At 44.6% G+C, this 12,735-nt stretch overlaps 1 protein-coding gene across 4 annotated transcripts in view; it reads right to left on the minus strand.

Moving 5' to 3' along the window:
* The window catches only part of HIC2 (HIC ZBTB transcriptional repressor 2), a 38,175-nt gene that overhangs the window by 24,578 nt on the left and 862 nt on the right, over positions 1 to 12,735 (minus strand). The gene's annotated exons all lie outside the window — the stretch shown is intronic.

Here is a 12,735-nt window from a genome sequence, read left to right on the forward strand (position 1 = left end):
ACAACGTCTGCTCCCTGGTGATTTAGAGCAGAAGGGACCTCTGATGACCACCACCAGTGTCGAGCACTCTTCACTGGTGGGGCTTGTTACTGTTGATACACATGTACATCTATTAAACAGGTTATTACACGATATCTTGAAATGAACATACGTGGATCACACAACAGGCCCAAGATTTCCAAAACATTTTTCTCAGGTGTCTCGCAGGAAATCAGTTAATTATAGTAAGACGCTAATGACAAAGATCTTGTCTTCTGAAAACATCATGTGGCCACAAGCTCCAGATCCCAGCAATAACCAGGCATTAATTATTAAGATGGCTGCAGTCACTGGGCAGGCCCTTAACCTCCTCACCCTGAGGGACATGCGTTCTGAATGAGGAGAACGCCCTACATACCTTTAATGCCATTAGGGAAAAAAATAATAATAATGTGAATTTAGGACTTCCAGCAATGTGCCACCAAAGGACTATTTTTCAACTCTACTGATCACTTTATCATGATCCAGGAAAGGTCTCCCATCATGTGGTATCTCCACATCCAGAAGATAATTCCAAATACATCCATCCGTCATCTCCTGGGCCTCTAGAGGCAGCAATTAGAAGACGAGGACCAGGAGTATTACCCCTTTAGCAAAAAACACAAACCTTTTCCCCAGCTAGGAATACGTCAATCCACATAAGCCATGCAAGCTAGGGGTTAAAAGGAAAAACGAAAGCTTGAAGCTAATAAATAAATACACCCATCAGGAACGCTGCCAGTTTGCCAACATGAGTCTGTTTCGCTTTCTGTGTGTAGATGACCTGGAGCGAAGGAAATGCTTTTCCAGGAATTTCTGACACTCGTTCCCATTCACGCTATGTAAGCTGGCGTCTGCCCATGTAACTCAAGAGCTTGGGCAGAGCATGCGAACAATTAATTACATACTAAATAAGCTGCCTTCTGCTAATTGTTCAGCATCTTCCAAACAGACAAATGTATTGCTTAAAGGGGAAGTCTGCTTTGTGCAATCGCTTGACAAAAGGCTAATCAAAGTGGCTTCTGCTGGGACCCCCAGAGTTCAATTTCCTTGTAGCACCATCACAGGGGAAATTAAGGATTACAAACTGCCCACTTCAATCTCAGTCTAATGCTCTGACACCCAAGGTGCCACCAAAAGCCAATACTACGAATGGGATCACAATGCATCTCACAAGTTCCCAAGACCCCAGAATCGCACATAAAGCAAAAACCGATGATTCTACGCTTGCAGCAACTTGCCCTGGAACCCCATTCAGTTCAGTGGCTGCACTGCCATACAGAGATTTTTGGTTGTACGGCATGTATCACGGCCAGGATCGCTGTGTAGCCCCCGCCTCATGCAGGACAGGACATGTCTACACAACAGCAAGAAAAGCTTTTTGTAACCACCCTGCACTATGGCCCCAAGAAGACTTTCCTAAAGTGGGTATCCTCCTCTATTAAAAGGGGTTGTCGCAGCTGTGGCATATCATTCACGCTGATGTGACGGCTGAGGCCTTTGATCATAGGACCAAGTCGCTTCTTGGGGAACAGAAGCAGCTAGGAACGGAGCAGCGGCGAGACCATGCACAGCAGAGTGGGCTTTTTTTTTTATGTTAAAGGGGTTATCTGACTCTTTGTAACTGATCACCTAGTTTCTTGACAGGTATTATCAGTATCTGATCAGGGGTTTGAGAAGACACCTTCTCGCTGCTTACCCTAATCCAATGATGTCACATGGCCTATGTGCAGCTTAGCCCCAATATTTTATTTAAAAAAAAAAAAAAAAAGTTTTATATATATTTTTAGAATTAAAAAAAACAGATAACCCCTTTAAGGGGCACAGGATAGGACCCCGGAAATTGTCTGCTGCAAGGCCAGACAACCCCTTTAAAAGTGGTCATCAGCAAAGATGCACACAACATTACCAAGATATTGTGATAAAGTAAACAAGTTATTTTGCTCAGGTCAGGCCATAATCCTAAATTTAAAATAAGTAATGCTCCCACTTTTTGAGCAGTTTAAGGCCTTAGGGTCTATTCACACGTCCGCATCCATGCGGACGGCATTTCCAGAGCGCCCCCCCCAATCTTCCGGTCCGCGGAAAAAATAAATAAATAAATAAAAATAAAATATATAGAACATGTCCTATTCTTGTCCTCAATAGGCAGTTCTATGGGGGTGCCAGCGGGGTGTATTGCAGGTCCGCAATACACTACAGACGTGTGAATGGACCCTTATTCACAACCAGCGTTTTGGATCAGTGATTGTGAGCCAAAATGAGGTGCAGGTCAAAACACACAGAACAAGTACAAATCTTTCCATTAGGGCTCATGCACACAAACGTATTTTATTTCCGTGTCCATTAATTTCAATGGGTCCGCAAAAGAAAAAAAATGGAAGGTACTCAGTGTGCATTCTATTTCCGTATTTCCGTTTAGCATTACGGACAAGGATAGTACTGTTCTATTAAGGGCCAGCTGTTTGGTTCCACAAAATACAGAATGCACACAAATGTCCTCCGTATTTTTTTTTGCGGATCCGTTTTTTGCTGACTGCAAAATACATAAGTCGTGTGCATGAGCCCTTAGGCTTCACGCGTTCCACAAATTGTGGATCCGCAAAAAGCGGCCCTATTGTAGAACTGCCTATTTGTGCTCGCAAAACAGACAAATACAGGACACGTTCTCTCTCTTTTACGGAAATTCCGCACTGACATACGGATGCAGATAGCACATGGTGTGCTGTCTGGATTTTTGGCGAAGCCATTGAACTGAACGGGTCCGCATTAGAGCCTCAAAAAATGTGGATCGGGTGCTAAATAAAAATATGGATGTGTGCATGAGGTCTTATGCCTGGCTGCTGTGGAGGCTCCACTCTCGAGTGTGAATAAGGCCTAACACATATCTATGAAGGAAGGTTTTTTTGCTCATTTTATATTTAGAACGACATCTCAATGTATGGCCATGTTTGCAAACCCATAAAAATGTAGACACATCCACTCTTCTTACTGAAGATAGGAGAATGCAGAAATACTGGACAGAGTCATCAGACCGTCTGCCAGGGTTAATCTGCCCTATCCTTTGGATATGTAGATGCAGGGGTATCTGGCAGCCACTTATTCCACTGTCCAACACGAAATAAAAATTATTTAAATAGCCACTGTCATGTTGTCACCTAAAACGATAACTAAAGAGAAAGGTGAGGGACCATGACTAGGACCTAAGAGGGGCTAATGCTAGCTATACTAATTATAAAATGAACCTCATAAAAGGGCTCCATGTAATGATTCCAATGACTGGTTCAGTAACAGGCCTGGCGCACGTCCTTACAGGGATGCTGTAGGGTGCATAAAGTGGCTTCTTCCTTTGATTTCCCTAGGCCTGGACTTCAGCCAGCCTCGCTAGTAAAGGTCCTGCAGTTTGGAATGCTTTCAACGCGTTTCCTCCACGCAGGCTGATTCATGCTTTACAAGCCTGACCTACATGTAACAGTCGTACAGAAGTGCACTGCAGATGCCCCCGGTCCAGATAGCGTACACACGCTGCCCAGATGGCATATGTAGACGAGGAACTAACGGTCCTCTTTACTTTCAAATTCTGAAAGCTCAATAGGGATTTTTTTTTTTTTTTTTTTAGGGTAAAAAAATGGCTATAGTTAGGAGCCAGAGATGGGATGAACTAGTAAAAACAGCTCTGTATTATTCAGCATACAACATATTTTGGGCACCATTTAAGGCTACTTTCACACTCGCCTTTGGTGCGGATCCGTCATGGATCTGCACAAACACATCCGTTCAGAATGCATCAGTTTGTATTATCTTTAACATAGCCATGACGGATCAGTCTTGAACACCATTGAAAGTCAATAGGAGGACGGATCTGTTTTCTATTGTGCCAGTGAAAACTGATCCGTCCCCATTGACTTACACTGTGTGTCAGGACGGATCCATTTGGCTCAGTTTCGTCAGACGGACACCAAAATACTGTAAGCAGAGTTTTGGTGTCCGCCTCCAAAGTGGAGCCAAACTGATGCATTCTGAGCAGATCATTTTCCATTCAGAATGTATTAGGGCAAAACTGATCCGTTTTGGACCGCTTGTGAGAGCCCTGAACGGATCTCACAAACGGAAAGCCAAAACGCCAGTGTGAAAGTAGCCTAACATGATTGAGGGAAATTTTGGTTCTGCTCTCAACTCCGGAATCCATCCATAAACCAAGCCCCGTGGGTACCTTCAGGGGAGAGCGCTAAAGGATGCTGGACACACTTATCACACAGAGTGTTTCCGTTGGTTGATGCATTATTGGAATAAAGAAAAAAGCCCCCGAGTAATGGAGAAGCTTTCAGGGAGATGGAGAATGGCTCTTGATCTGTAATGCAGGAGGGGTGAGAGGCCAGGAAGAAATGAGCTTATGTATTATTCACAGTCCATCCGGAGAATAACCAAGACAGGAGCCAGTAACATGGCAAAGGAAACAGCATCCTACACATGTGGCCAGATTTTTTTCTAGCATGTTCATACAAGTAATCCATCCTAAGGTCTTGCACTTTAAGAGAATATGTTACAGTATACCTGACACCATATCACAGGTCGGTCTGGTGGACTATGTAGACAGAGAAAAAAAGGCGTTCTTCCACCTATAAATTCGGACCACTTCTCTTTCATTGTTCATAGACGGCTTCATCGTGTCACAGACAATTATCTGGCATGAGGTCATAAATAATACAGGGAATGTGGCTCTTAAATTCTGCAGGTTCCTCCCAAAATTGGACCTAGTCATCAAGTCTGTATGTGGGTGTAGAACAGAGATCATGGCTGTAATGTGAATGAAGGTATAACACATGGGACCTTTGTGCAACATCTCCTGAAGGTTGCTTCATGTCAGAAATTACAAACGCTGGTGCAGTTTCAGAATATTTTTAAAATTTGATAAACTTTTTTCATCACAGATATTTTTTTATTTACCGTTTATACTTCACACTGAATAACCGGTTAAATGAGCTGCTCAGGTTATTTGCCTTTACGTAATGTAGGCAAAATAATTTTTTTGATCCTTTTTTTATTACAACTACTCATTAAGACAGTAAGTCTTCCAATACTATTTTATACTTCTGTATTAGCATACTCCGTTATACTAATCCATTACGCTGTGTGTGTCTATGGCACAGGCTGTGGTCAGGACAACACTAATGTGCTCCAACGCCAGGATTACTGATCTTACAGTCCTGGGGTCCCTTCTCCGTCCAAAGTGGACTGCAGAGGACTTACCAAGCCTCCGATCCGATCGCTGGGACACAAATCAGAGGGGGAAATTCCCATTGCAGACGGCCCAGTGGGCAGCAATGTTGTCTCTCATGGGTGCCACATGCGATGCAGCAATAGCTTTTGTAAATGTCCATTTACAGATGATAACGGTAATTTCTATGGCAGCATGATCAGTTTTATTGTAGTCGTCCCCCTCCCCCAAAGCTTTCACACTAATCAGTTTTTGTTACTATGGCTTGAAAGCAAGCAAATGTTTTGCAAGAATCACCCAGTGCAAACAGCCTTTTTGGGATCATTACTTCCCATACACTACAATTTGTGTGCAAGCATGTGGCACGGCCAGCCAGATCTGTCACTGGGCGCTTCCTGCTTGTTAACAGGCATTCACTAAAGCCCCACACACAGCAGTAAGTGGGAGGATTACCCGGGCTGGTGGTTTGCTGGGACCAGTTCCAGCAGCAGTCACACCTGACGCTTACAGAAGAACAGGTAGGGCAGCCCGTGAGGCCTTTTATCTGTGCGGTGTCTGCATTTATCTTGGCGACGGATCAAACCTTGCTTCATTGTGCCTGGAGTTATTACAGAACAGAGACTTTTCAGGAATTGCTTGTGGTAACCATTAACCCATTGTGAAGCAAGAAGCACCTGAAAATGAATGGGACAGAGCCACACAGCTCCCGTTTCTTCCTGGTGGCTTTAAGTAGTAAAAGGTTATATGGCGTCACAAAAATGATATCAGTTCTGCTGCATTAGTATCATCAGGAAGGATTACACCAAAACAGTAGCAGTAATATTGTATAGAATCCTGAAATAGATTGCAGTCTGGGGGCCACTGCCCAGTATGCCCTTTCATGCTGGGCTTAAGAAGGGAAGGCATTGAGGAAGACTACAGCCAGCATTGATCCATTTCATTTGGGTTCAGAAGAAGCTCCCAGTGTTCATTAGCAATCTTCTAACCACAGAGTTCATTTTTCACTAGGGAATGGAAACTACAAAATAAAAATGATTCAATTAAAGTTGGTTGTGTATTTATAGCTGACCTATGGTTCAATCCCCAGCAAACCTGCTATGCCAGGCTGTGTGACATTTTTGATAAAAAAAATAAATAAAGAACATGCATAACCTAAAAAGCAAGGCAGTGGCGACAAGGAAAATGAGCAAGCCTGTAGAAAATTAATCCATTCAACGCCCAGTACTCCCTAGAAGAAATCTGATAGAAAACCGCCATCGTACTGCTACACGACAGATTCATTCCGCCCAGATGAATTACAAAAAAAATCTCCTGGGTTCTTAAACCAATCCAGTATATATGGTAAAGCAGGCGGGATGGTCGTATGACTGAATGTCATATGCAGAGGGGGACTTACCTCTGAATAATAAAAGGGCAGTCTGTGCTGACCCCTTGGGGTCAAACTGATTTAAATAATTAAACCTGGAACTGTCACCCACCCCCTGTAAATAATAGCCCTGAAGACATCAGGATCAGATTGCTACTGAAAAGCTGGCCACTTGCAGGGTTGCAATTTATCTCTCTTTTCTTCTCTGCTTTGTGCTGAGAGGCATCAGGAAATGTGCCATCCAAAGAGGACTCCGGGACCACTCTGCACTCCACAAACAATACCGCGACTCAGGGAACATAAAACAGCCAACTGTTCGGATTTAGCGTCCGTGCAGGCTAAACACTGTAACCTACCTGGACCTAGTCATTCAACTACTGCCAAAGCTTGCACGTGGCACTTTATAATTAAAGACCAACAAAGAAAGGAAAGGGGGGGGGGGGCAAGAATTACACAGATGGCAGGAGAAGCAGTTCCCGATCTTAACCCCATGGCAAGGGACATGGCTTAGACAAAGCCCACATCTCCCAAAATCAAGAGACACTTCCTACAGTTACAAATCTAAGCTGCAATGCTGGACTATCAATAGCTTCAGGTGAGGAGAAGTGCCAGCTCGGGCTGCGGCTGCCATGTCACTTACTTAAGACAATAAATTATTTACCACGCATACACCCTTTCAGCAGTAGCTATATTAGCATGCAAATTACAAGAGGTTCAAGTGCTTCGTAGAACAACCTGCAAAGCTCAAGTTATACAAAAGGAAATGACAAGATGAAAGGCCTTGTAGACAACACGACGACCATAAGGCTTCTTGTGAACGACAACAATATTCTATACGCTCCACCCTCCACAAGTCACTCTGCAACAAGAGGTAGTTTTATACAGGTAGACATGAGAAAATAATAAAATAACTAATATACAGATCACTGAGGGCACTAGCTGCTCCATATTGGCATTGCTAGATGATAAGTGGTAGTCCAAACGCCTTCTCTCCGAATTATGAAGAAATCCTTTAACTCATGAGATGACAGAGCTAGCAGTACAAAAAACAAAACAACAAAGACCCCCCCCCCCCCCTCCCCTTTACCTCCACCAGATTTTGTGTTCCAGGATATTCTATGTATACTGACCATCTTCTTTAAGAGGATATCTCGCCCAGATCTCATTTCAATGCAATATTAGGGTTGGCTGTACTTCTATTACTGCCACTGTGTGAGGCAACAGGAAGTGGCTTTAGGAGAAGCTCCTAGGGGGGCTTGTATGGACGGATAACATGTAAAATCCACTGCAGCAAATGCCCACAGGACAGGTACCTGTGCCTAAGCTGCCATAAGTGAGGTCTCCTGCACACGACCATACAAGTCAATGGAGCTATCCACACATTTCTGTGCCCAATACAAGGATCTCACTGCAGGCCCCATTCTTGTCTATTTCTGTGGATGAGAACGGCCCATTCCATCGATGGGCGCAGAGGGGAAAAAAAATTAATTAAAAAAATAATCTACATGGAAGTGTATTCAGATTTGTAAGAATCAGTTTTTGCGTTCAGAACAATCAGACATAAGTGTTCACATTATGTGCCACCTTTTTGTAGGTATATCCCACAGTGGGAAAGCGGTTCAGAAGTGTCATCTTTTGGACTCACTTAAGTGAACAGACCCGACGTGCGATACGACTGCATGCAGTTTTCAGGTGTTGAAACATATCCCCCAGTGAAACACTCAGCGGAGAGCTCAAATGGTTCCTGAAGGATTTTATGCCAGTCGGGATTTTCCCAATACCGAATTAACTCTCTCATACCCTAGCCGTAAAGCGCTACGTAGATATGCTCTGTATATGGCACATACATACTCTGAAGCGCTGGTAATCACACAATGGTTCAGAGTACAATACTATTCAGTAACACTGGAAATAGAACTTCAACCTAAGGTGACCAAACTAATGCAGAATTAAGGAAGCCATCTAAAGACCCCCCATGATCCAAGAACCAGGAAAGCAGCTCAAAGTAATGTATAAATAGTTCTATTTCTCAAAAGGCAGACGGTGCCATGATACTGGTAGAAGAGCAGATAGAAACATGTTTAGAAGAGGGGAAAGAATGCCACCCGGGTCATAAGGTTATAATTTCAAACAGGCTTCTGCCTAGAAGGAGAGCCAGGGGCACGAGGAGGGAAAAGAGCGACGACTGGATGCTGTACATTCCAGGTGTGCTGCTAAGGAACAGCCATTACCCGCTCATTGCTCTCAAGTCTTTTCACCTAAAAGTCGCCATCACTAGGAAAGTTCTGTTCAGCAGGTTCTGAAACATTAAGCCGGCCGTTTTGGGCATTTAGTGAATAGGAATTTAAGAATCGGTATTCATGGATTGCATCTTTTACTGCGACAGATCTAGAAATAAACCTAGGCAGAGCGTAGTGAAGAGGCAGAACGCTTCCTGCGCCACATGGGTGAAATCTGCACAAACAAAATCCTCAGGGCTCTCACAAGCGGTCCAAAACGGATCAGTTTGCATTCTGAATGGATAAGGATCCGCTCAGAATGCATCAGTTCAGTCTCCATGCCGCTTTGGAGACGGACACCAAAACGCTGCAGCGTATATATTACCTTCATATATATTTAGATTTTTCCCCCTTCAGTTTCAGATCTGACCTCTAGTGCAGGCTGCTTAACCCTTCAGCTTTTATCCTGGGAATTACAGCGCTGTGCGGATACTAGATATTTAACGCCAAAGTGTTCCATAGCAAAAGGTGCTGAACGCTCTTCTAGTATAATGCAAACTTATTTTTTTTATATCAATCGAATGAGAGATGCATTTTAAGTACCTTTTACAGGGTAAGCATACCTTGTAAATGCACAAGACAGCCACAATTACCAGTTCATCCACACAACCTATAGTGATGTGTCATCAGGGTGGGTTCACAGATGCCTTCCGAAATCCAGGTGTCTGATCTGGCAGTGGAACGGGCTACTGGAGTTCACCGTATCAGTGCTGGACTCGGGTCTCTATAATGGGAGCCAACCGCTGCGTACAGGGATATGACACTGTCTGGCCGGAAGCCCACATTTAACCAGAATGCAGACGGATGCCATAAGAGTTAATGGGGTCTAACTGCGGATAAGGTGAAACTCCTCTGCCGGATCAGACTACGTGATTTCAGAACGCATGTGAACTTACCCTTATGTAGTGGTGACCCGCCAACTAATGATAAAGGGGTATTCCCGTCTTAGACATTCATGGCCGTGGCTCTTCACCTTGACTTCTATGGCAGTCATGAAAACTTGTTCAGCACTCTTGCCCGCCTAACTACTATAGAAGTGAATGGAGAGAGAGCCATGCATATATCCCGTGGCTATGCCTAAGAGAGGAATACCCCTTTAAGGTTGGAATCACTCAAGCATTTTTGATAAGTTTTTTGAGCCAGAACAAGATCCAAATGGAAGTAAAGATTAAAAAGGAAAGACTGATATTTCTTCTCTCTTTTGTATCCACTCCTGTGTTTGGCGTAAAAAAAAAATAATGCATCAAAAACTGCCACTTAAGGTACGTTCACACAACTCATGCACTTTTTAATAGCTGTCACACAGCCGTTTTCAGAACCATTGCAGTCTATGGTTCTATTTTTTTAAACGGACCATGAATAACAGCCGGCAAAAAAATGGGAGATTTCCTATTTTGTCCATTTTCACGGCCCGACAAACCCCATACAATTCGAGGAGGCAATTTTTTTTCACTCAAAGTTTTTAACTTTCATTTAAATTCATCCTATGGGTAACTGTCCACAATGCGGATTACATGCGGTTTTTCGACGCAGATTTTTGTGCAGAAAAACTGCAGCATATTGGCTCATGCACACGACCGTGTGTGCCCCGTGCTGCGGCCTTCAAATAGCAGTCCATAATGCACAGGCACTGTCCTTGTTTGCAGATGTGGACAAATTAACTTGAATGGGTCTGCGATCTGCAGGAGACAGTCTGCACCGCCATAAAAAAAAAAAAAAAGCGGTGCAAAGGCACAGACAGAAATCCCACGCAAGTGCTTCCGATCCGTGGCTCCACACAGCTTCGTATTTTGAGGATTACGGACCCATTCAAGTCAATTGGTTTGGGTCCGCAATACGGGCAAGGGGCATACACGCTTGTGTGCATAAGCTCCAATACAGATCCCGCAGTGAGATTTGCTATACCCATGTACTCTTTACATATATTTTATGTGCGGAAATGTACCTGCCGTGTGGATTGTAGAACCCGTAGCATGTCAATTGTAAGGCCTCATGCACACGAACGTTGTTCTGGTCCACATCCGAGCCGCGGGTGCGGACCCATTCACTTCAAAGGGGCCGCAAAAGATGCGGACAGCACTCCATGTGCTGTCCGCATCTGTTGCTCCGCTCTGAGGCCCAGCAAAAAAAAAAATATATAACCTGTCCTATTCTTGACCGTTTTGCGGACAAGAATAAGCCTTTCTACAATGGGCCGCCTGTTCCGTTCCGCAGATTGCGGAAGGCACACAGGCGGCTTCCGTGTTTTGCAGACCGCAAAAGACGGAATGGTCGTGTGCATGAGCCCTTACACAGAGTGGTTTTCCCCGCAGACTTCAATGGGGCTGTTAAACACAAACTGAAGATCTGCATAAACAAAAAACAATAAATAGTATAGTTAGACTGAGTTCACACGGGCGAGATTTCCGCACGGGTGCAATGCATGAGGTGAACGCATAGCACCTGCACTGAATCCTGACCATTCATTTTCATCAGTTCTGCGTTGCGTGAAAAACGCAGCATGTTCTATATTCTGCGTTTTCACGCAGCCCTGGCCCCATAGAAGTGAATGGGGCTTCAGTGAAAAACGCATTGTATCCGGAAGCAAGTGCGAATACAATGAGTTTTGTTTTTCACTGAAGGTTGCTAGAAGATGTTGTTTGTAAACCTTCCGTTTTTCATCACGCGCGTGAAAAACACTTAAAAACGCATTGCACCCGCGCGGAGAAAACTGAACAACTGAATGCAATCGCAGACAAAACTGACTGAACTCGCTTGCAAAATGGTGCGGGTTTCACTGAACGTACCCTGAACGTATCCGGAGCCAATCCGTCACGCTCGTGTGAAAGAGGCCCGATAGTGTGGATTTATGTGCAGTTTTCAGCGTACAAATACGCAACGTGTGCAGTTACCCTAAGAGCTTGTTCAGACAAGAGCTGCTCACGTCTCTGTGCCGTCCCAGTGTACAACCGACAGCACACGGACACATGTAGGCCCCTTCAGCACTCCAGGTGCGGTGAAACTACGACCCCCAGCATGCACACTTGCTGGCTGATCTCAGAACTCCCACAGAAGTGAATGGAGCCTGCTGAAAGTTGTAGTTTCACCACACCTGGAGTGCCGAACTATATGATACGGTAACTTGGGGATCGTTTGGTGTGAACATGCCATCTCCGGTCAAGAGAAATGAATCACTTCACGCAAACGTCTTTACACGTATTAAAAAAACAAAACAAAAAACACACATTATAAAAGCAATACGTCGCGAGAACACGCAACGGTTAAACGTGAGCACAAAGCGGCCGACACCAGAGCTGCGGTAGCAAATGGGCACAAGGTATTCTCCTACTTTCTCCAAGACGGGGATCAAGAGTGAGAATTCTGTAACCCATCAGCATAATTGATCGAACAACTAATGCGCTACATCGAAAAGCGGGCGACCGGCCAGGAGGCCACAGTCTTAACGGGTCACGATATTCCACACACATAAAAAGATATACAAACCTGGCAGAGCGCTTCCAGGTAAATCCCCAGATTTTACGTCTAGAATCGCACACACCCCTTCAAGAAATGCGAAGGAGCTGGCGAAGCAGATCTTCGCCTTTTATTTACCTCCCTACCATGGCAGAGCAGGTTCCCTTCCCTACAACACACACACATATGCGTGAGAAGCATAAAGATCGCATACGTAGCAAACCAACGCTCACAGATTAACCCTCTCAAGGCGTCAGGAAATCCATGCCAGATCAGCAAGTACAGGCATTGGTTGCTGCCTCCGAGAAGACAATGCCGTAACGAGGCTGCAGGTAGCCAGGTGACCTGACCACAGGTAGCCAAGGGTGCCCGTGGCAGGGAAGGGGTTAAAAGCACCGGGA

This window comes from Bufo gargarizans, chromosome 1, assembly GCF_014858855.1.
Source record: "Bufo gargarizans isolate SCDJY-AF-19 chromosome 1, ASM1485885v1, whole genome shotgun sequence".
Classification (NCBI taxonomy): Eukaryota; Metazoa; Chordata; class Amphibia; order Anura; family Bufonidae; genus Bufo; species Bufo gargarizans.